Source organism: Arachis hypogaea, chromosome 20 (genome assembly GCF_003086295.3).
Source record: "Arachis hypogaea cultivar Tifrunner chromosome 20, arahy.Tifrunner.gnm2.J5K5, whole genome shotgun sequence".
Lineage (NCBI taxonomy): Eukaryota > Viridiplantae > Streptophyta > Magnoliopsida > Fabales > Fabaceae > Arachis > Arachis hypogaea.
In genome coordinates this window covers 87,903,481-87,928,816 of record NC_092055.1, presented here as the reverse complement: position 1 = coordinate 87,928,816, position 25,336 = coordinate 87,903,481, and the positions used below count along the sequence as shown (strand labels likewise).

At 38.9% G+C, this 25,336-nt stretch overlaps 1 non-coding gene across 1 annotated transcript; it reads right to left on the bottom strand.

Annotated features, from left to right (window-relative positions):
* Positions 1-24,770: 24,770 nt before the first annotated feature.
* On the bottom strand, positions 24,771-24,878 carry LOC112787560 (small nucleolar RNA R71). The gene has a single exon (XR_003194966.1). It is a non-coding gene; the product is annotated as a small nucleolar RNA R71 (small nucleolar RNA).
* Between the last annotated feature and the right edge of the window lie 458 nt (positions 24,879-25,336).

Sequence of the window (25,336 nt, the reverse complement as noted above, 5' to 3'; positions counted from 1 at the left end):
GTGGATCAAGCTAAAGTGGAAGTAATTGAAAAATTACCACCACCTACCAATGTTAAGGCAATCAAAAGCTTTCTGGGGCATGCAGGATTCTATAGGAGGTTTATAAAGGATTTTTCAAAAATTGCAAAACCTCTGAGCAATCTGCTAGCTGCTGACACGCCATTTGTATTTGACACAGAGTGTCTGCAGGTGTTTAAAACTCTGAAAGCTAAAATGGTCACAGCACCAGTTATTTCTGCACCAGAATGGACATTACCATTCGAACTAATGTGTGATGCCAGTGACCATACCATTGGTGCAGTACTGGGATAGAGGCATAACAAGCTTCTGCATGTCATTTATTATGCTAGCCGCGTTTTAAATGATGCCCAAAAAAATTACACAACCACAGAAAAAGAATTGCTTGCAGTGGTTTATGCCATTGACAAGTTTAGATCATACTTAGTAGGATCCAAAGTGATTGTGTACACTGACCATGCTGCTATTAAATATCTACTCATAAAGCAGGATTCAAAACCCAGGCTCATAAGATTGGTGTTGCTTCTGCAAGAGTTTGATATAGAAATAAGAGACAGAAAAGGGACAGAGAACCAAGTGGCTGATCATCTGTCCCGGATAGAACCAGTAAAAGGGGCGTCCTGTCCCTTTATTAAGATTTTTGAAACCTTTCCGGATGAGCAATTATTTGCCATTCAAGAAACACCATGGTTTGCAGACATTGCAAACTATAAAGCTGCAATATTCATACCCAAGGAGTACACCAGGCAACAAAAGGAAAAATTAATAACTGATGCAAAGTACTACCTGTGGGATGAACCATATCTCTTTAAGAGATGTGCAGATGGGATAATCCGTAGGTGTGTGCCTAGAGAAGAAGCACAGAAGATCCTATGGCATTGTCATGGATCACAATATGGAGGACATTTCGGCGGTGAGCGAACAGCCACAAAAGTCCTCCAATGTGGCTTCTACTGGCCCACTCTCTATAAAGACTCCCGAGAGTTTGTGCGTAACTGTGACAGCTGCCAGAGAGCTGGTAGTCTGCCTCATAGTTACGCCATGCCTCAGCAAGGGATCTTAGAGATTGAGTTGTTTGACGTATGGGGTATTGACTTCATGGGGCCTTTCCCACCATCATACTCAAACACTTATATTCTGGTGGCAGTCGACTATGTATCCAAATGGGTAGAGGCCATTGCAACACCTACCAATGATACTAAGATAGTGCTGAAGTTCCTCCAGAAACATATCTTCAGCAGGTTTGGTGTCCCTAGAGCACTAATCAGTGATGGGGGCACTCACTTTTGCAACAAACAGCTTTACTCTGCTATGGTCCGATATGAAATTAGCCACAAGGTGGCAACTCCATATCATCCACAGACAAATGGGCAAGCTGAAGTCTCTAATAGAGAACCAAAAAGAATCCTGGAACGGACTGTAAGTACCTGTAGAAAGGATTGGGCAAGAAGCTTGGATGATGCTCTATGGGCATACAGAACAGCATTCAAGACTCCTATAGGGACCTCTCCATACCAGCTTGTGTATGGTTAGGCCTGTCATCTGCCCATGGAACTGGAGCATAAGGCCTACTGGGTAACTAGATTCCTAAACTTTGATGCCAAATTAGCTGGAGAAAAAAGATTGCTCCAGCTGAATGAGCTAGAGGAATTTAGACTCACTGCTTTCAAAAATGCCAAGCTTTAAAAAGAGAAAGCAAAAAGGTGGCATGACAGAAAGCTGTCATCTAGAGTCTTTGAACCAGGACAGAAGGTTCTGCTGTTTAACTCTAGGCTGAGATTATTCCCCGGGAAACTAAAATCCCGGTGGAGGGGACCATATGCGATCACAAGTGTGTTACCATATGGCTATGTGGAGCTTCAAGACATTGATTCTAATAAGAAGTTCATTGTTAATGGACAGAGAATCAAGCATTATCTTGAAGGCAATGTCGAGCAAGAGTGCTCAAAGCTGAGGCTAGATTAAAAGCTCAGCAAGGTCCAGCTAAAGACAAAAAAGAAGCACTTGCTGGGAGGCAATCCAGCCATTAGCAGGGCTTATTTGTTATTTAAATAATAATTATACGAGTTTAATATAAATAATCTTCAAGGTAGAGTATCAATTGCATAAGTTCACAGAGTTACAGAGGGATTCAGATTATAAAACAGGGAAAAGGAGCTCACTGGCAAGAAAATGCCAGTAAGAGGTACATTTGGGCGTTAAATGCCCAAAAGAAGCTTCTACTGGGCATTTAACGCCAGTAATGATACCTTTTTGGGCGTTAAACGCTATAATGGGTGCCATTCTGGGCGTTTAACGCCAAACATGCAGCATCTTGGGTGTTCAGAAAAATGCCCAGTGACAAAAGATTTCTGGCATTTAACGCCAGCCAGAAGCAACAGCTGGGCGTTAAACGCCCAAAAGAGGCTACAGATGGGCGTTAAACACCCAAAACAAGCAGCAGTTGGGCGTTTAACGTCAGGATTGTGGAGGGGAGGAAGTTTTGTTTTTCAACTCAATTTTTTTAAATTTTCATGATTTCATCCATAATTTCTTGCATAAACATGTTACATATCATCATCTTTCAATTTCAATTTCAAAAAAAAGAAAAAAAATATATATATATATATAAAATTTTTTAAAAATCTTTCTTCATTCTCCATCAACTTCTTTTCAAATCTTTTCCAAATCATCATACTATCTTTTCAAAAATTAGATTTATTTTTTTTCAAATCTCTCTCTCCTCTTTTCAATTTTAAAACTACATTTTTTGCATATCATAATTGTCTTTTTACAAATCATATCTTCTAGCATATCTTTTTCAAAATTTTTGAACCCACCCCCTTCTTTAAATTCAAATTCGGCCATCCCCCTCTCCTCCACAATTTGAATTTGTCTCTCCTTCTCTTCCTCTCTTTTCCTTTCTTTTGCTTGAGGACAAGCAAACTTCTAAGTTTGGTGCGCTTTTTGTGATCACTAAGCTAAGACTCACTAAGATCATGGCTCCTAAAGGAAAATAAACCACTTCAAGAGGCAAGAAAGAGAATATTCCAAAATCACTTTGGAATCAAGAGAGGTTTTTAACCAAAGAACATGCAGACCATTACTATAGAATAATGGGTCTAAGATCAGTGATCCCGGAAGTTAAATTCGATCTAAAAGAAGACGAATATCCAGAGATCCAAGAGCAGATTCGAAAAAGAGGCTAGGAAATTCTGGCTAATCCTGAGACAAAGGTAGGTAGAAATATGGTTCAGGAATTCTACACAAATCTGTGGCAAACAGATAAGCAGAGATTAACTAGAGCCGCTTTCTATACCTTTCGAATCTTGGTCAGAGGGAAGATTATGTACTTCCACCAGGACAGAATAAGAGAGGTCTTCAAGCTGCCTCAACTACAAGATGATCCAGAATCCTTTAATAGGAGAATGGTGAAATTTGATAAGCGCTTAGACCAAGTTCTAGAGGACATATGCATCCCTGGAACCAAGTAGATAACCAATACAAAAGGTGTCCCAAATCAACTCAAGCGAGGAGATCTCAAACCAATTGCTAGGGGTTGGCTGGACTTCATTGGGCGTTCTATACTGTCCACCAGCAACTACTCTGAAGTCACTGTCAAAAGAGCAGTGATGATCCACTGCATTATGCTGGGTAACGAAGTGGAGATTCATCATTTGATTTCTTGTGAGCTCTACACAATTGCAAACAAGAACTCCACTGACGCCAAATTGGCTTACCCAAGCCTAGTTTCTCTGCTATGTAAAGATGCTGGAGTGAAGATGGGAATGGATGAGTATATCTCAGTTGAGCACCCAATCACCAAAAAGTTAACGGAAGGACAAGTGCAGGATAACTCCATCAAAAGGAGGGCAAAGGAGTTCTTTTCAGAAATCCCTCAGATTGACTACTGGACCCGCTTAGAAGCATCTGTCACCAAATTGCAAGAAGCTATGGATCAACTGAAAGAAGAACAGCAAGTACAAAATAGCATGCTCTGCAAACTGCTGAAGGAACAAGAGGAGCAGGGGCGTGAGCTACAGGAGCTGAAGCGCCAGAAGCTATCTCTTGAAGGGCCAAGCACCCCACAGACTAAAGGAGCATCCATCTCCCAAAATAAAGGTTGTTGAGTCCTAACTCTGTGATAACCTTTTATCCATTTTAAGAGTACATGAGTATTAGTATTAGAGTCATTTGTCTTTATGTCGTTAATTTCATTTCTTTTATTACTAATTGTCTGCTTCTATGCCTATTTTATATTATTTCTATTAAATAATAAATAAAGATTAGAGTCTATACCTTAAAGTTATGAATATCTCATGAATCCATCACCTCTCTTAAATGAAAAATACTTTTAATCACAAAAGAACAAGAAGCACATGATTTCGAATTCATCCTTGAAATTTGTTTAATTATTTTGAGGTGGTGACAATACTTTTTGCTTCTCTGAATGAATGCTTGAACAATGTATATGTCTTTTGAATTTGCTATTTATGGATGTTAAAATTGTTGGCTCTTGAAAGAATGATGAAAAAGGAGAATTGTTATTTGATAATCTGAAAAATAAAAATATTGATTCTTGAAGCAAGAAAAAGCAGTGAATAACAAAGCTTGTGAAAAAAAGAGAGAAAGAAAAAGAAAAAGCAAGCTGAAAAAGCCAATAGCTCTTTAAAACAAAAGGCAAGGGTAAAAAGGATCCAAGGCTTTGAGCATTAATGGATAGGAGGGCCCGAAGGAATAAAATCCTGGCCTAAGCGGCAAAACCAAGCTGTCCCTAACCATGTGCTTGTGGTGTGAAGGTGTCAAGTGAAAAGCTTGAGACTGAGCAGTTAAAGTCGAGGTCCAAAGCAAAAAAGAGTGTGCTTAAGAACTCTGGACACCTCTAATTGGGGAATTTAGCAAAGCTGAGTCACAATCTGAAAAGGTTCACCCAGTTATGTGTCTGTGGCATTTATGTATCCGGTGGTAATACTGGAAGACAAAGTGCTTAGGGCCACGGCGAAGACTCATAAAGTAGCTATGTTCAAGAATTAACATACTGAACTAGGAGAATCAATAACACTATCTAAATTCTGAGTTCCTATAGATGCCAGTCATTCCGAGCTTCAAAGAATAAAGTGAGATGCTAAAACTGTTCAGAGGCAAAAAGCTACTAGTCCCGCTCATTTAATTGGAACTAAGTTTCATTGATATTTTGGAATTTGTAGTATATTCTCTTCTTTTTATCCTATTTGATTTTTAGTTGCTTGGGGACAAGCAACAATTTAAGTTTGGTGTTGTGATGAGCGGATAATTTATACGCTTTTTCGCATTGTTTTTAAGTAGTTTTCAGCATGTTTTAATTACTTTTTAAGTATATTTTTATTAGTTTTTATTCGAAATTCACATTTCTGGAATTTACTATGAGTTTTTGTGTTTTTCTGTAATTTCAGGTATTTTCTGGCTGAAATTAAGGGACCTGAGCAAAAATCTGATTTAGAGGCTGAAAAAGGACTACATATGCTGTTGGATTCTGACCTCCCTGCACTCGAAATAAATTTTCTGGAGCTACCAAAAACCAATTGGTGCGCTCTCAATTGCTTTGGAAAGTAGACATCCAGGGCTTTCCAGAAATATATAATAGTCCATACTTTACCTAAGTTTTGACGAGGCAAATTGGCGTTTAACGCCAAGTCTTTACCCTATTCTGGCGTTAAACGCCAGAAACAGGTTGCAAACCAGAGTTAAACGCCAGAAACAGGCTACAACCTGGCATTTAACTCCAAGAGAAGCCTCTACACGTGTAAAGCTCAATGCTCAGCCCAAGCACACACCAAGTGGGCCCCGGAAGTGGATTTCTACACTATCTGCACTTAGTTACTTATTTTCTATAACCCTAGCTACTAGTTTTGTATAAAAACAACTTTTAGAGACTTACTATGGACCTCATGACATTTTACACATTTCATATTGTATTTCTGACGGCATAAGTCTCTAAATCCCTTGGTTGGGGGTGAGGAGCTCTGCTGTGTTTCGATGAATTAATGCAATTACTACTGTTTTTTCATTCAATCACACTTGTTTCTATTCTAAGATATTCACTCGCACTTCACTCTAATGAATGTGATGATCCGTGGCACTCATCATCATTCTCACCTATGAACGCATGCCTGACAACCACCTCCGTTCTACCTGCAATAGCTTGAGTGTGTGTCTCTTAGCCTCCTGGTTCACGATCAGAGTCTTCGTGGTATATGCTAGAACTATTGGCAGCCATTCCTGAGATCCGGAAAGTCAAAACCTTGTCTGTGGTATTCCGAGTAGGATCTAGGAAGGGATGACTGTGACGAGCTTCAAACTCACGAGTGTTGGGCGTAGTGAAAGACGCAAAAGAATCAATGGATTCTATTCCAACATGAGTGAGAACCAACAGATTATTAGCCGTGTGGTGACAGCACATTTGGACTATTTTCACTGAGAGGATGGATGGTAGCCATTGACAACGGTGATCCACCAACATACAGCTTGCTATGGAAGGAGCCTTGCGTGCATGAAGAAGAAGACAGTAGGAAAGTAGAGATTCAGAAGACAGAGCATCTCCAAAACCTTAACCTGTTCTCCATTACTGCATAACAAGTATTTATTTCATGTTCTTTTACTTTTTACAATTAAATCTGAGAATTGTTGATATCTTGACTAAGAGTTACAAGATAACCATAGCTTGCTTCAAGCCGACAATCTCCGTGGGATCGACCCTTACTCACGTAAGGTATTACTTGGACGACCCAGTGCACTTGCTGGTTAGTTGTGCGGAATTGCAAAAGTGTGATTGTGATTTCGTGCACCAGTTACTGCACCCAACATTCGCAGGTTTGAAGCTCGTCATAGTCATCCCTTCCCAGATCGTACTCGGAATACCACAGACAAGGTTTAGACTTTTCAGATCCCAGGAATGATGCCAATTGGTTCTAGCCTATACCACGAAGATACTAATCTCACAGACTCGGTCCGTGTATTAGATACCCAAGAGAATATACTCCAGTTGTCATCCAATGACTACGTTGAACATCATGTAAACCGCTTTGTGGTTGTCAGGCACGCGGATCTTGGCTAAGCGAGTAACGAAGATTGGGTGATTGTCACGTGTCACCCCTTCATTCTGACTTAACTGAATTAAATACAAGAGTATATCTTGGAGAAGAAGTAGGCGTGAATTGAAAGAGAAACAATAGTACTTGCATTAATTCCTGAAGAACAGCAGAGCTCCATACCTTAATCTATGGGGTGTATAAACTCCACCGTAGAAAATACATAAGTGAAAGAGGTCTAGGCATGGCCGTGAGGCTAGCCTCTAAACGTGAACAACAACATCCAAGTATAAAGATGGTAAAGTCTGTAAATACAATAATAAAAAGTTCTATTTATACTAAACTAGTAACTTAGGTTTACAGAAAATGAGTAACTAAGTGTAGATAGTGTAGAAATCCACTTCCAGGGCCCACTTGGTGTGTGCTTGGGCTGAGCATTGAGATTTACACGTGCATAGGTTGTTCCTGGAGTTAAACGCCAGCTTGGGTGCCAGTTTGGGCGTTTAACTCTAGAAAGTTTTAGGCTGGCTTTGAGCGCCAGTTTGGGCCATCAAATCTCAAGGAAAGTATGGACTATTATATATTGCTAGAAAGCCCAGGATGACTACTTTTCAACACAATTGAGAGCGAGCCAATTGGGCTTCTGTAACTCCAAAAACTCTACTTCGAGTGCAGGAGGGTCAGAATCCAACAGCATCTGCAGTCCTTTTTCAGCCTCTGAATCAGATTTTTACTCAGGTCCCTCAATTTCAGCCAGAAAATACCTGAAATTACAGAAAAACACATAAACTCATAGTAAAGTCCAGAAATGTGATTTTTGTATAAAAACTAATAAAAATATAATAAAAAATAACTAAAACATATTACAAACCATGTAAAAAGATTACCAAAAAGGGTATAAATTATCCGCTCATCACGGGGTTGGTCTCGCGCCACTAGCACAATCCAGAGCACGCGTATGCGTGCTAGACGCTTACGCATCACTATCCAATTTGTGCAACCCACGCATACGCGTGCCGTATGCGCCGCCTCACTTACACAGTACGCCGCCCAGATTTCAATTTTCCCCTCCCAATCCTAATTCTTTCTTCTTTCTTCTTTCTTCCTTCCCACTTCCCACTTCTTACTTCTTACTTCCTACTTCTTTTTTCTTCCTCTTCATCTTCTTTATCAGGTTTCTTTTCTTTCTCTCGTCTACTATTTCATTCTTCATTTAATTATTGCATTTAATTATTTTTCTATCTTCCTAAATTTCATCTTAGCTTACTTATTTTTGGTTTCTTTTTCTTTCCTTTTCCATGCATTTTTATGTTGGTGTTGGAGCCTGATGAGCGGATAATTTATACGCTTTTTGGCATTGTTTTTAGTATATTTTTAGTAGGATCTAGTTACTTTTAGGGATGTTTTCATTAGTTTTTATGTTAAATTCACATTTCTGGACTTTACTATGAGTTTTTGTGTTTTTCTGTGATTTTAGATATTTTCTGGCTGAAATTGAGGGACTTGAGCAAAAATCAGATTCAGAGGTTGAAGAAGGACTGCTGATGCTGTTGGATTCTGACCTCCCTGCACTCAAAGTGGATTTTCTGGAGTTACAGAACTCAAAATGGCGCGCTTCCAACTGCGTTGGAAAGTAGACATCCAGGGATTTCCAGCAATATATAATAGTCCATACTTTGGACAAGTTTAGATGACGAAAACTGGCGTTCAACGCCAGCTTTCTGCCCAATTCTGGCGTCCAGCGCCAGAAAAGGATCCAAAACCAGAGTTGAACGCCCAAACTGGCACAAAAGCTGGCGTTCAACTCCAAGAAGGACCTCTACACGTGCAACACTCAAAGCTCAGTGCAAGCACACACCAAGTGGGCCCCGAAAGTGGATTTATGCATCAATTACTTACTTCTGTAAACCCTAGTAGCTAGTTTATTATAAATAAGACATTTCACTATTGTATTTGACATCCTGGATCATGGATTGTATTTTGATCATGTGATCACATTTTGGGGGCTGGCCATTTCGGCCATGCCTGGACGTTTCATTTATGTATTTTCAACGGTAGAGTTTCTACACTCCATAGATTAAGGTGTGGAGCTCTGCTGTTCCTCAAAGATTAATGCAAAGTACTACTGTTTTCTATTCAACTCATCTTATTTCGCTTCTAAGATATTCATTCGCACTTCAACCTGAATGTGATGAACGTGACAATCATCATCATTCCCTATGAACGTGTGCCTGACAACCACTTCCGTTCTTCTTTCGATTGAATGAGTATCTCTTAGATCTCGTAATCGGAATCTTCGTGGTGTAAGCTAGAATGATGGCGGCATTCAAGAGAATCCGGAAAGTCTAAACCTTGTCTGTGGTATTCCGAGTAGGATTCAATGAATGAATGACTGTGACGAGCTCCAAACTTGTGATTGCTGGGCGTAGTGACAGACGCAAAAGGATAGTAAATCATATTCCAGCATGATCGAGAACCGACAGATGAATAGCCATGCTGTGACAGGTTGCGTTGATCATTTTCACTGAGAGGATAAGATGAAGCCATTAGCAAGGGTGATGCCTCCAGACGATTAGCCGTGCCGTGACAGGGCATTTGGATCATTTTCTCGAGAGAAGACCGAAAGTAGCCATTGACAATGGTGATGTATCACATAAAGCCAGCCATGGAAAGGAGTAAGACTGATTGGATGAAGATAGCAGGAAAGCAGAGGTTCAGAGGAACAAAAGCATCTCTATTCGCTTATCTGAAATTCTCACCAATGATTTACATAAGTATTTCTATCCCTATTTTATTATTTAATTTCGAAAACCTCATTACTATTTTATATCTACCTGACTGAGATTTGCAAGGTGACCATAGCTTGCTTCATACCAACAATCTCCGTGGGATTCGACCCTTACTCACGTAAGGTATTACTTGGACGACCCAGTGCACTTGCTGGTTAGTTGTGTGAAGTTGTGAACCATGGTATTGGCATCATGTTTGTGGCGCCATTACCAAGGAAAGAAAGAGCGATGAATTTTACATAATTAAAGTGTAATCACAAATTCTACGCACCAAGTTTTTGGCGCCGTTGCCGGAGATTGTTCGAGTTTGGACAACTGACGGTTCATCTTGTTGCTCAGATTAGGTAATTTTCTTTTTGTTTTGTTTTTAAAAATTTTTCAAAAATTTTTCAAAATTTTCTCACCTGTTTTCGAAAAAAAAATGTTTTCAAAAAAATATATTTTTATTCAAAATTTTTAAGAATGAATTCTAGTGTTTCATGAAGCATGTAAAGCCTGGCTGGCTGTAAAGCCATGCCTAAATTCATTTGGACTGAGGTTTCCAAACCATCAGTATAGAGGCAAGTTACATATTTGATAAGTAATGAGCAGTATATTCTGATATCTTTCTGAAGCTTGGCTGGCCATTGGCCATGTCTAGTGTTTTGGACCGGAGCTTTCATTGAAAGCTTGGCTGGCTAGTGAGCCATGTCTAATTCCTGGACTAAAGCTTTAGACTAAGAATGCAAGATTCCTGGAGTTCATATTAAAAATTTTGGAATCCTTATTTTCCTTTCTCAATTAATTTTCAAAAAAAAAATACAAAAAAAAATTAGAAAATCATAAAAAATCAAAAATATCTTTCATGTTTCTTGTTTGAGTCTTGAGTCATGTTATAAGTTTGGTGTCAATTGCATGTGCATCTTGCATTTTTCGAAAACTCATGCATTCATAGTGTTCATAATGATCTTCAAGTTGTTCTTGGTAAGTCTTCTTGTTTGATCTTGATGATTTCATGTTTTGTGTCTTTTCTTGTTTCTCATATGAATTCTTGAATTCTTAGTGTCTAAGCATTAAAGAATTCTAAGTTTGGTGTCTTGCATGTTTTCCTTGCATTAAAAAATTTTTCAAAAATATGTTCTTGATGTTCATCATGACATTCAAAGTGTTCTTGGTGTTCATCTTGACATTCATAGCATTCTTCCATGCATCACATGTTTTGATCTAAAATTCTCATGCATTGCATCATTTTTCTTGTTTTTCTCTCTCTTCATTAAAAATTCAAAAATAAAAAAAAAAAATATCTTTCCCTTTTTCTCTCTCATCAAATTCGAAAATTTGAGTTGACTTTTTCAAAAATTTTTAAAATCAAGTTGTTTCTTATGAGTCAAATTAAATTTTCAATTTGAAAATCTTATCTTTTTCAAAATCTTTTTCAAAAATCAAATCTTTTTCAAACTTCTTAGTTATTTTCGAAAATTCCAAAAATATTTTTCAAAAAAAATCTTTTTCTTATTTTTATACCAAATTTTCGAAAATAACAATAACAATTAATGTTTTGATTCAAAAATTTCAAGTTTGTTACTTGCTTGTTAAGAAAGATTCAAACTTTAAGTTCTAGAATCATATCTTGTGATTTCTTGTGAATCAAGTCATTAATTGTGATTTTAAAAATTCAAATCTTTTTCAAAAACTAATTTCTATCATATCTTTTCAAAATATCTTCTCTAACTTCCCAACTTCTTATCTTTTCAAAATTTGTTTCAACTAACTAACTAACTTTTTGTTTGTTTCTTACCTTTTTCAAAACCACCTAACTAACTCTTTCTCTCTCTATTTTCGAAAATATCTTCCCCCTTTTTCAAAAATTTCTTTTTAATTAACTAATTATTTTATTTTTATTTTGAATTTTTGAAAAAAAAAAAACTACTAACCTTTTTCAAAAACTATTTTCAAAAAATCACTAACTCTTTTTCAAAAATTATTTTCAAAATTTTCCCTCTCTCATCTTATTCTATTTATTTATTCATCTACTAACATCTCTCCCTCACCCACCAAAAATCCGAACCCTCTCTCTCTCTTTCTGAGTTCAGATTTTTCTCTTCTTCTTTTCTACTAACAATAAGGAACCTCTTTACTGTGACATAGAGGATTCCTCTTCTTTTCCTTTTCTCTTCTCTTTCTTATGAGCAGGGATAGAGAAAAAGGCATTCTTGTTGAAGCTGATCCAGAACCTGAAAGGAATCTGAAGAGGAAATTTAGAGAAGCTAAATTACAACAATCCAGAGACAACTTGATTGAAAATTTCGAACAAGTAAAGGAGATGGCAGCTGAACCCAACAACAATGCAAGGAGAATGCTTGGTGACTTTACTGCACCTAATTCCAATTTACATGGAAGAAGCATCTCCATTCCTGCCATTGGAGCAAACAACTTTGAGCTGAAACCTCAATTAGTTTCTCTGATGCAGCAGAACTACAAGTTTCATGGACTTCCATCTGAAGATCCTTTTCAGTTCTTAACTGAATTCTTGCAGATCTGTGATACTGTTAAGACTAATGGAGTAGATCCTGAAGTCTACAGGCTCATGCTTTTCCCTTTTGCTGTAAGAGACAAAGCTAGAGTGTGGTTGGACTCTCAACCCAGAGATAGCCTGAACTCTTGGGATAAGCTGGTCACGGCTTTCTTAGCCAAGTTCTTTCCTCCTCAAAAGCTGAGCAAGCTTAGAGTGGATGTTCAAACCTTCAGACAGAAAGAAGGTGAATCCCCCTATGAAGCTTGGGAAAGATACAAGCAGCTGACCAAAAAGTGTCCTTCTGACATGCTTTCAGAATGGACCATCCTGGATATATTCTATGATGGTTTATCTGAGCTATCAAAGATGTCATTGGATACTTCTGCAGGTGGATCCATTCACCTAAAGAAAACGCCTGCAGAAGCTCAAGAACTCATTGACATGGTTGCTAATAACCAGTTCATGTACACTTCTGAGAGGAATCCTGTGAGTAATGGGACACCTATGAAGAAGGGAGTTCTTAAAGTTGATACTCTGAATGCCATATTGGCTCAGAACAAAATATTAACTCAGCAAGTCAATATGATTTCTCAGAGTCTGAATGGAATGCAAGCTGCATCCAACAGTACTCAAGAGGCATCTTCTGAAGAAGAAGCTTATGATCCTGAGAACCCTGCAATAGCAGAGGTGAATTACTTAGGTGAACCTTATGAAAACACCTATAATTCATCATGGAGAAATCATCCAAATTTCTCATGGAAGGATCAAAAGCCCCAACAAGGCTTTAATAATGGTGGAAGAAACAGGTTTAACAATAATAAACCTTTTTCATCATCTACTCAGCAACAGACAGAGAACTCTGAACAAAATACTTCTAATTTAGCAAACTTAGTCTCTGATCTATCTAAGGCCACTGTAAGTTTCATGAATGAAACAAGGTCTTCCATTAGAAATCTGGAAGCACAAGTGGGCCAGCTGAGTAAAAGGATCACTGAAATCCCTCCCAGTACTCTCCCAAGTAATACAGAAGAGAATCCAAAAGGAGAGTGCAAGGCCATTGACATAAGCACCATGGCCGAACCCAATGAGGGAGAGGAGGACGTGAATCCTAAGGAGGAAGACCTCCTGGGACATCCAATGGTCAATAAGGAGCTTCCCTCTGAGGAACCAAAGGACTCTGAGGGTCATCTAGAGACCATAGAGATTCCATTAAACCTCCTTATGCCATTCATGAGCTCTGATGAGTATTCCTCTTCTGAAGAGAATGAGGATGTTACTGAAGAACAAATAGCCAAGTTTCTTGGTGCAATCATGAAGCTGAATGCCAAATTATTTGGCATTGATACTTGGGAAGTTGAACCTCCCTTGTTCATCAATGAACTAAGTGATCTGGATCAACTGGCATTGCCTCAGAAGAGACAGGATCCTGGAAAGTTCATAATACCTTGTACCATAGGCACCATGATCTTTAAGGCCCTGTGTGACCTTGGTTCAGGAATAAACCTCATGCCCCTCTCTGTAATAGAGAAACTGAGAATCTATGGGGTGCAAGCTACTAAAATCTCATTAGAGATGGCAGACAATTCGAGAAAACAGGCTTATGGACAAGTAGAGGATGTGTTAGTAAAGGTTGAAGGCCTTTACATCCCTGCTGATTTCATAGTCCTGGATACTGGAAAGGAAGAGGATGAATCCATCATCCTAGGAAGACCTTTCCTAGCCACAGCAAGAGCTGTGATTGATGTGGACAGAGGAGAATTAATCCTTCAATTGAATGAGGACAACCTTGTGTTTACAACTCAAGGATCTCTCTCTGCATCCATGGAGAGGAAGCATGAAAAGCTTCTCTCAAAGCAGAGTCAACCCAAGCCCCCACAGTCAAACTCTAAGTTTGGTGTTGGGAGGCCACAACCAGACTCTAAGTTTGGTGTTGAACTCCCATATCCAAACTCTAAGTTTGGTGTTGGAGAGTCTCAATAAAGCTCTGCACATCTGTGAGGCTCCATGAGAGCCCACTGTCAAGCGCTTGTTGGGAGGCAACCCAATTTTTATTTATCTAACTATATTTTTCTTAGTTATATGTCTTTATAGGTTCATGATCATGAGGAGTCACAAAATAAATATAAAAATTGAAAACAGAATAAAAAAACAGCAGAAGAAAAATCACACCCTGGAGGAAGCATCTGCCTGGCGTTCAACGCCAGAACAGAGCATGGTTCTGGCGCTGAACGCCCAAAATGGGCAGCATTCTAGCACTGAATGCCCAGAACAAGCATGGTTTTGGCGTTCAACGCCAGAAATGGCAACAAATGGGTGTTGAACGCCCAAAATGGGCACCAACCTGGCGCTGAACGCCCAGAGTTGTGTGCAAAGGCATTTTACATGCCTAATTGGTGCAGGATGCAAATCCTTGATACCCCAGGATCTGTGGACCCCACAGGATCATCTCAGGATCTGTGGACCCCACAGGATCCCCACTTACCTCCACTCACTTCTTCTCACCACTCTCTTTCACACAACCCCATAAAATTCTTCCCCAAAAACCCTTCACCAATCACCTCAATCTCTCTTCCCCATCACCTCTTCACCACTCACATCCATCCACTCTTCCCCATAAACCTACCTCATAAACTCCACCTACCTTCAAAATTCAAAACCAATATCCACCCAAACCCACCCATATGGCCGAAACCTTTCCCCCCCTCCCTTCCCTATATAAAGCCCTCCATTCTTCATCAAATTCACACAACACACCCCTCTACACCCTTCTTGGCCGAAACACTTCCCACTCTCCCTCTCCTCTATTTCTTATTCTTCTTCATCTATTCTTTCTTTTATTGCTCGAGGGCGAGCAAAATTCTAAGTTTGGTGTGGTAAAAGCATAAGCTTTTTGTTTTTCCATTACCATTGATGGCACCTAAGACCGGAGAATCCTCTAGAAAGGGGAAAGGGAAGACAAAAGCTTCCACATCCGAGTCATGGGAGATGGAAAGGTTCATCTCCAAAGCCCATCAAGACCACTTCTATGATGTTGTGGCCAAGAAGAAGGTGATCCCTGAGGTCCCTTTCAAACTCAAAAGAAATGAGTATCCGGAGATTCGACATGAAATTCAAAGAAGAGGTTGGGAAGTTCTAACAAATCCCATCCAACAAGTCGGCATCCTAATGGTTCAAGAGTTCTATGCTAATGCATGGATCACCAAGAACCATGATCAAAGTAAGAACCCGGATCCAAAGAACTATGTTACAATGGTTCGGGGGAAATACTTGGATTTTAGTCCGGAAAATGTGAGGTTGGCGTTCAACTTGCCAAACATGGAAGAGAACGCACGACCCTACACAAGGAGAGTCAACTTTGATCAAAGGTTGGACCAAGTCCTTATGGACATATGTGTAGAAGGAGCTCAATGGAAGATTGACTCCAAAGGCAAGCCGGTTCAACTAAGAAGATTGGACCTCAAGCCTATAGCTAGAGGATGGTTGGAGTTCATTCAATGCTCAATCATTCCCACTAGCAACCGGTCTGAAGTTACTATAGACCGGGCCATCATGATCCATAGCATCATGATTGGAGAAGAGGTGGAAGTTCATGAGATTATACCTCAAGAACTCTACAAGGTGGCTGACAAGTCCTCCACTATGGCAAGGTTAGCCTTTTCTCACCTCATTTGCCACCTATGCAATTCGGCTGGGAATGACATAGAGGGAGATATCCTCATTAAAGAGGACAAGCCCATCACTAAGAAGAAGATGGAGCAAGCAAGAGAGCCCATTCATGGAGCTCAAGAGGCGCAAGAAGCTCATTACCATGAGATCCCGGAGATGCCTCAAATGCACTTTCCTCCACAAAATTATTGGGAGAAAATCAACACCTCCCTAGGAGAATTGAGTTCCAATATGGGACAACTAAGGGTGGAACATCAAGAGCACTCCATCATGCTTCATGAAATAAGAGAAGATCAAAAAGCAATGAGGGAGGAGCAACAAAGACAAGGAAGAGACATAAAAGAGCTCAAGGACATCATTGGTTCCTCAAGAAGGAAATGCCACTATCACTAAGGTGGATTCATTCCTTGTTCTTATCTCTTCTGTTTTTCGTTTTCTATGTTATGTGCTTATCTATGTTTGTGTCTTCATTACATGATCAGTAGTAGTTAGTAACTATGTCTTAAAGTTATGAATGTCCTATGAATCCATCACCTCTCTTAAATGAAAAATGTTTTAATTCAAAAGAACAAGAAGTACATGAGTTTCGAATTTATCCTTGAACTTAGCTTAATTATATTGATGTGGTGACAATGCTTCTTGTTTTCTGAATGTATGCTTGAACAGTGCATATGTCTTTTGAAGTTGTTGTTTAAGAATGTTAAATATGTTGGCTCTTGAAAGAATGATGACTAGGAGACATGTTATTTGATAATCTAAAAAATCATAAAAATGATTCTTGAAGCCAGAAAAAGCAGCAAAGAACAGAGCTTGCAGAAAAAAAAATAGGCGAAAAAAAAATAGAAAGAAAAAGTAAAAGCAAGCAGAAAAAGCCAAAAGCTCTTAAAACCAAGAGGCAAGAGCAAAAAGCCAATAACCCTTAAAATCAAAAGGCAAGGGCAAATAAAAAGGATCCCAAGGCTTTGAGCATCAGTGGATAGGAGGGCCTAAAGGAATAAAATCCTGGTCTAAGCGGCTAAACCAAGCTGTCCCTAACCATGTGCTTGTGGCGTGTAGGTGTCAAGTGAAAACTTGAGACTGAGCGGTTAAAGTCAAGGTCCAAAGCAAAAAAAGAGTGTGCTTAAGAACCATGGACACCTCTAATTGGGGACTTTAGCAAAGCTGACTCACAATCTAAAAAGGTTCACCCAATTATGTGTCTGTGGCATTTATGTATCCGGTGGTAATACTGGAAAACAAAGTGCTTAAGGCCACGGCCAAGACTCATAAAATAGCTGTGTTCAAGAATCATCATACTGAACTAGGAGAATCAATAACACTATCTGAACTCTGAGTTCCTATAGATGCCAATCATTCTGAACCTCAATGGATAAAGTGAGATGCCAAAACTATTCAAGAGGCAAAAAGCTATAAGTCCCGCTCATTTGATTGGAGCTATGTTTCATTGATAGTTTGGAATTTATAGTATATTCTCTTCTTTTTATCCTATTTGATTTTCAGTTGCTTGGGGACAAGCAACAATTTAAGTTTGGTGTTGTGATGAGCGGATAATTTATACGCTTTTTGGCATTGTTTTTAGTATGTTTTTAGTAGGATCTAGTTACTTTTCGGGATGTTTTCATTAGTTTTTATGTTAAATTCACATTTCTGGAATTTACTATGAGTTTGTCTATTTTTCTGTGATTTCAGGTATTTTCTGGCTGAAATTGAGGGACTTGAGCAAAAATCAGATTCAGAGGTTGAAGAAGGACTGCTGATGCTGTTGGATTCTGACCTCCCTGCACTCAAAGTGGATTTTCTGGAGTTACATAACTTAAAATGGCTTGCTTCCAATTGCGTTGGAAAGTAGACATCCAGGGCTTTCCAGAAATATATAATAGTCCATACTTTGGACAAGTTTAGACGACGCAAACCGGCGTTCAACGCCAGCTTTCTGCCCAATTCTGGCGTCCAGCGCCAGAAAAGGATCCAAAACCAGAGTTGAACGCCCAAACTGGCACAAAAGCTGGCATTCAACTCCAAGAAGGACCTCTACACGTGCAACACTCAAAGCTTAGCCCAAGCACACACCAAGTGGTCCCCGGAAGTGGATTTATGCATCAATTACTTACTTCTGTAAACCTTAGTAGCTAGTTTATTATAAATAGGACATTTCACTATTGTATTTGACATCCTGGATCCTGGATTGTATTTTGATCCTGTGATCACGTTTTGGGGGCTGGCCATCTCGGCCATGCCTGGACCTTTCACTTATGTATTTTCAACGGTAGAGTTTCTACACTCCATAGATTAAGGTGTGGAGCTCTGCTGTTCCTCAAAGATTAATGCAAAGTACTACTGTTTTCTATTCAACTCATCTTATTTCGCTTCTAAGATATTCATTCGCACTTCAACCTGAATGTGATGAATGTGACAATCATCATCATTCCCTATGAACGTGTGCCTGACAACCACTTCCGTTCTACTTTCGATTGAATGAGTATCTCTTAGATCTCTTAATCGGAATCTTCGTGGTGTAAGCTAGAATGATGGCGGCATTCAAGAGAATCCGGAAAGTCTAAACCTTGTCTGTGGTATTCCGAGTAGGATTCAATGAATGAATGACTGTGACGAGCTCCAAACTCGCGATTGCTGGGCGTAATGACAGACGCAAAAGGATAGTAAATCCTATTCCAGCATGATCGAGAACCGACAGATGAATAGCCGTGCCGTGACAGGGTGCATTGATCATTTTCACTGAGAGGATAAGATGAAGCCATTGGCAAGGGTGATGCCTCCAGACGATTAGCCGTGCCGTGACAGGGCATTTGGATCATTTTCCCGAGAGAAGACTGAAAGTAGCCATTGACAATGGTGATGTATCACATAAAGCCAGCCATGGAAAGGAGTAAGACTGATTGGATGAAGATAGCAGGAAAGCAGAGGTTCAGAGGAACGAAAGCATCTCTATTCGCTTATCTGAAATTCTCACCAATAATTTACATAAGTATTTCTATCCCTATTTTATTATTTAATTTCGAAAACCTCATTACTATTTTATATCTACCTGACTGAGATTTGCAAGGTGACCATAGCTTGCTTCATACCAACAATCTCTGTGGGATTCGACCCTTACTCACGTAAGGTATTACTTGGACGACCCAGTGCACTTGCTGGTTAGTTGTGCAAAGTTGTGAACCATGGTATTGGCATCATGTTTGTGGCGCCATTACCAGGGAAAGAAAGAGCGATAAGTTTTACATAATTAAAGTGTAATCACAATTTCTGCGCACCAGAGCCTTATTTGGGTATTATTTTATTATATTTGAGCTTGTAGATATTATGAGGAGTAATTTGACAATTGACATGGATCTCATATACACTTGGATTACTTATTTTCATTCCTATTTTTACTTGAACACCAAGTGTTTGTGAAAAAGCCAACATGGCATTTTGAATTCTTTTCTACTATTGTCTTACTACTTTAATTCCCATTTTTCACAACACTTGTATTCCACATGTATTGGGATTATCATTCACGATTGTCATCATACAAATACTCACTCTTTTTTTCCATGTGATACTTCTTGTTCAATTTGATGCTTGAGTTATGCTTCTCATGCCTCTTAATTGTATGCCATAAAACCTCTTGCATCTTGTTGTTATGACTTGCCTTTATGATCCTAATTGATGTCTTACCTACATGTTGTAGCTACCATGTATTTAAGTAATTATCTTTTCTTTGAAATTTATTATCACTTGGAATTTCTTTCTTCTGATTTTTGGTACTCTATATTTAACATTCTTCCTTAGGATGAGTACTAAGAAAGGAAAAGAGAAGGCTATTGACAAGACACCAGCAAGGAAAGGCACTAAAAGAACTGTGGCTAAGGCCCAACCCACTACAAGTGTTAAGCCTCCCACGAAGTGGGTGAAACGGATAATCAATGTTAATGAGGCAGAAAAGGCGTTCCCTGCTAGGGACTCTGCACGATTCACTAACCGTTACTGTGAGCATATGGTCCCTATCCTGGCTGAGAGAAACTACAATAATGAGCCCCTACTCATTGTTCCAACACACTTTGTTGATTTTGTGGAGCCCTGCATTGAGAGGAAACAGTAGAAATTCTTGAGAAGACAGCCGCGGGAGGCCAATCTGTCATGGGTAGTCGAATTCTACTCCAACTTCCACTCGCCTACCCTGCAGTCTATTTATGTTCATCAGAAGCAAGTACCCGTCTCTGAAGGGGCCATCCAGAGAGTATTGGATCTTCCACCTAGCCCAGAGGGATGGGACGCCTATCAAAAGGCCTCTTTCAAGCGCCAGACATACTAGTTTGACTGGAATAACGTCCTTGGTGTCATAGCACGACCTGGCAGCAAGTGGATCTACGGACAGCATCGGACTCGACCTAAGAGCATTTCAGCTCCTGCACTCACCTTGGAGGCTCACGTGTGGGCATAGATTATGTCCCACTATGTCTTTCCAAGCACTCATGAGTCTACCTTTACTGCAGACATGGCTGTCCTCATCTGGTGCATCCTTACAGAGCAGCCCCTCAACTTACCCAGACACATCCGGCAAGCCATGTGACACGTACAGATTGTGGGTAACCTACCCCTCCCCGCCTTATTGTTGGATCTTGTCTCTGTAGCAGGAGTCTCATATAGGGCTGGGGATACCAAGGAAATGATCCCAAGAGCTGATCAGTATGTCTCGAACGGGAAGTACATCAGACCCCAGTACCCTCTGCTAGCCGACATCCCGGCCCATCTTCAGACACTCCTACTAAGTCCGCCCCACCATCACCCACACCTCCTACACCATCCACTACTTAGATGTTCCTTCAGATCCTTCAAAGGTTGGACCGGCAAGACCGGCAGATGGAGCGAATGGAGCGTCGTGACAAGCGCCGATACACCTATCTAAAGGAGCTCATTGCTCGTGCTCACCCACCCCAGAAGAGAAGGATATGCCGGACTCTACTTCACCTACCAGCACTGGGAGCCATGACGAGCCCGATAGTGGAGGTGACACTACCAGCCCTGCCTTGCTCCTTACTGATGGCATGGAGGACCGTGCCAAGCCTTAAGTGTGGGGAGTTCAGTACCTGACTTCCGGAGGTAATTTCTCTCTCTGTTAACACCAATATGTTATTTTTCTTTTGTTAGATAGGATAGATTACATGATAATAATTTCTTGCATGTATGTTTTGCTTAGTTGAAATAATGAGCTTCCTTTCAAGACTGATGAGCGGATAATTTATACGCTTTTTGGCATTGTTTTTAGGTAGTTTTTAGTATAATTTAGTTAGTTTCTACTATCTTTTTATTAGTTTTTAAATAATAATCACATTTCTGGACTTTACTATGAGTTAGTGTATTTTTCTGTGATTTCAGGTATTTTCTGGTTGAAATTGAGGGACTTGAGCAAAAATCTGATTCAGAGGCTGAAGAAGGACTGCATATGCTGTTGGATTCTGACCTCCCTGCACTTGAAATGGATTTTCTGGAGCTACAGAAGCCCAATTTCCGCGCTCTCAATTGCCTTGGAAAGTATACATCCAGGGCTTTCCTACAATATATAATAGTCCATACTTTTCTCGAGTTTTAATGACGCAAACTGGCATTCAAACACCAACTTCCTGCCATATTCTGAAGTTAAACGCCAGAAACAGGTTGCTAACCAGAGTTAAACGCCAGAGACAGGCTACAACCTGGCGTTTAACTCCAAAAAGAGTCTTTACACATGAAAGCTCAATGCTCAGCCTAAGCACACACCAAGTGGGCCCGGAAGTGGATTTCTACATCATTTACTTATCTTATGTAACCTTAGCTACTAGTTTAGTATAAAAACTACTTTTAGTGATTTATTTTATATCTCTGGTTAGTCTTTGAATAATTTTATGTTGATAGATCACGTTTAGGGGGCTGGCCATTCGGCCATGCCTGGACCTTCATCACTTATGTATTTTCAACGGTAGAGTTTCTACACACCATAGATTAAGGTGTGGAGCTCTGCTATTCCTCATGAATTAATGCATAGTATTATTGTTTTCTTATTCAATTCAAGCTTATTCCTATTCTAAGATATTCGCTTGCACTTTAACCATGATGAATATGATGATCCGTGACACTCATCACTATTCTCAACCTATGAACGCGTGCCTGACAACAACTTCCGTTCTACCTTGGATTGAGCGTTTATCTCTTAGCCTCCATTCCGAAAGATCGGAGTCTTTGTGGTATAAGCTAGAATTATTGGTGGCCATTCTTGAGATCCGGAAAGTCTAAACATTGTCTGTGGTATTCCGAGTAGGATCTGGAAAGGGATGACTGTGATGAGCTTCAAACTCGCGAGTGTTGGGCGTAGTGACAGACGCAAAAGGATCACTGGATCCTATTCCAACATGATCGAGAACCGACAGATGATTAGCCGTGCGGTGACAGCGCATTTGGACCATTTTCACTGAGAGGACGGGAAGTAGCCATTGACAACGGTGATGCCCAACATACAACTTGCCATGGGAAGGAGTATGAATGATTGGATGAAGGCAGTAGGAAAGCAGAGGTTCAGAAGGAACAAAGATTCTCCATACGCTTATCTGAAATTCTCACCAATGAATTACATAAGTATCTCTATCTTATTTTTTGTTATTTATATTTTAATTATCAAAATCCCATAACCATTTGAATCTGCCTGACTGAGATTTACAAGATGACCATAGCTTGCTTCAAGCCGACAATCTCTGTGGGATCGATCCTTACTCACGTAAGGTTTATTACTTGGATGACCCAGTGCACTTGCTGGTTACTTGTGCGGAGTTGTGAAAAAAAATTGAGATTATGAATGTGCGTACCAAGTTTTTGGCGTCGTTGCTGGGGATTGTTCGAGTTTGGACAACTGACGGTTCATCTTGTTGCTCAGATTAGGTAATTTTATTTTAATTTTAAGCTTTTTGTTTTTATTATTTTTATTTTCGAAAAATCCAAAAATAATTAATAAAATCATGAAACCAAAAATAATTTGATGTTTCTTGTTTGAGTCTAGTGTCAATTTTTAAGTTTGGTGTAAATTGCATCCTTTTAATTTCCTGAAAATTTTTGAAAACTCATGCATTGTGTTCTTCATGATATTCAAGTTGTTCTTGATGATCTTCTTTGTTTGATCTTTGCATTATCATGTTTTGTGACTTTTCTTGTTTTTCATATGTATTTTCAATTTGTTAGTGTCTAAAGTTTGAAAATTTCTAAGTTTGGTGTCTTGCATATTTTTCTTTTCTTAAAAAAATTTTCAAAAATAAGTTTTAGTGTTCATCTTGACATTCAAAGTGTTCTTGGTATTCATCCTGATATTCAAAGTGTTCTTGCATGCATTAGTTGTTTTGATTCATAATTTTTATGTTTTGTTTCAAATTGTTGTTTTTCTCTTTCTTCATTGAAAATTCAAAAAAAAAATATCTTTCCCTTATTTTACCCATAAATTTCAAAATCGTATCTTTTTTAATTCTTTTTCAAAAATCAAATCTTTTTCAATTTTTTTCTTAATATTTTTTAAAATATCAAAATTAATTTTCAAAATTTTTTCTTATTTGCATCTAATATTTTCGAAATTAATTGCTATCATCTAATGTTTTGATTCAAAAACTTTCAAGTTATTACTTGTCTATTAAGAAAGGACCAATCTTTAAATTCTATAATCATATCTTTTAATTTCTTATTAGTCAAGTAATCAACTTTAATTTCAAAAATCAAATCTTTTTAATTTCCTTTTCAAATCTTTTTCAAAATGATTTCAAATCATATCTTTTTCAAAAAATCAATTTTCAAAATCTTTTCTAACTTCCTGTCTTTTCAAATTTGATTTTCAAATCTTTTTCAATTAACTACTTGACTTTTTATTTGATTTTAAAAGTTTTCTAGTTCAATCATATCTTTTTCAAAACAACCTAACTAATATTCTCTCTCTAATTTTCGAAAACTCCTACCCACTTTTTCAAAATTCTTTTTAATTAACTAATTGTTTCAAATTTTAATTTTAATTTTATTTCTCTTTTTAATTTTTGAATTCTAACTAATAATTAAAATAAAAACAAAAATATTTTCCTTTTATTTTTTTTAAAATTCGAAATTCTCTCTCTCTCTTCTCCTTCTTCTATTCTTCTCTTCTTCTACTCACATAAAGGAATCTCTATACTGTGACATAGAGGATTTCTCTTCTTTTCTGTTCTCTTCTTTTTCATATGTGCAGGAACAGGGATAGAGACATTCTTATTGAAGCTGATCCTGAACCTGAAAGGACTCTTAAGAGAAAACTAAGAGAAGCTAAAGCACAATCCTCCAGAGAGGACCTGACAGAAATTTTCGAAAAAGAAGGAGACATGGCCGAACCCAATAACAATGGTGGAGATGCAAGGAAGATGCTTGGTGACTTTATTGCACCCTCTTCTAATTTCTATGGAAGAAGCATCTCAATTCCTGCCATTGGAGCAAACAACTTTGAGCTTAAGCCTCAATTAGTTTCTCTAATGTAACAGAATTGCAAGTTTCATGGACTTCCATTGGAAGATCCTCATCATTTCTTAGCTGAATTCTTGCAAATCTGTGACACTGTCAAGACCAATGGAGTTGATCCCAAGGTCTATAGGCTTATGCTTTTCCCTCTTGCTGTGCAGAGCTAGAACATGGTTGGATTCACAACCTAAGGAAAGCCTGAACTCTTGGGAAAAGCTGGTCAATGCTTTCCTGGCCAAGTTCTTTCCACCTCAAAAGATGAGCAAGCTTAGAGTGAAAATCTAAACCTTCAGACAGAAGGAAGGTGAGTCCCTCTATGAAGCTTGGAAAAAATATAAGCAATTGATCAAAAGGTGTCCTAATGACATGCTTCCAGAATGGAGCATCATATGTATATTCTATGATGGTCTGTCTGAGTTGTCAAAAATGTCATTGGACCATTCTGCAGGATGATCTCTTCATCTGAAAATCCCTGCAGAAGCTCAGGAACTCATTGAAATGGTTGCAAATAACCAGTTCATGTACACCTCCGAGAGGAGTCCTGTGAATAATGGGACGCCACAGAAGAAGGGAGTTCTTGAAATTGATACTCTGAATGTCATATTGGCTCAGAACAAAATATTGACTCTGCAAGTCAATATGATTTCTCAAAGTCTGAATGGATTGTAAGCTGCATCCAACAGTACTAAAGAAGCATCTTCTGAAGAAGAAGCTTATGATCCTGAGAATCCTACAATGGCAGAGGTGAATTATATGGGAGAATCCTATGGAGAAATCGTCCAAATTTCTCATGGAAGGACCAACAAAAGCCTCAACAAGACTTCAACAAT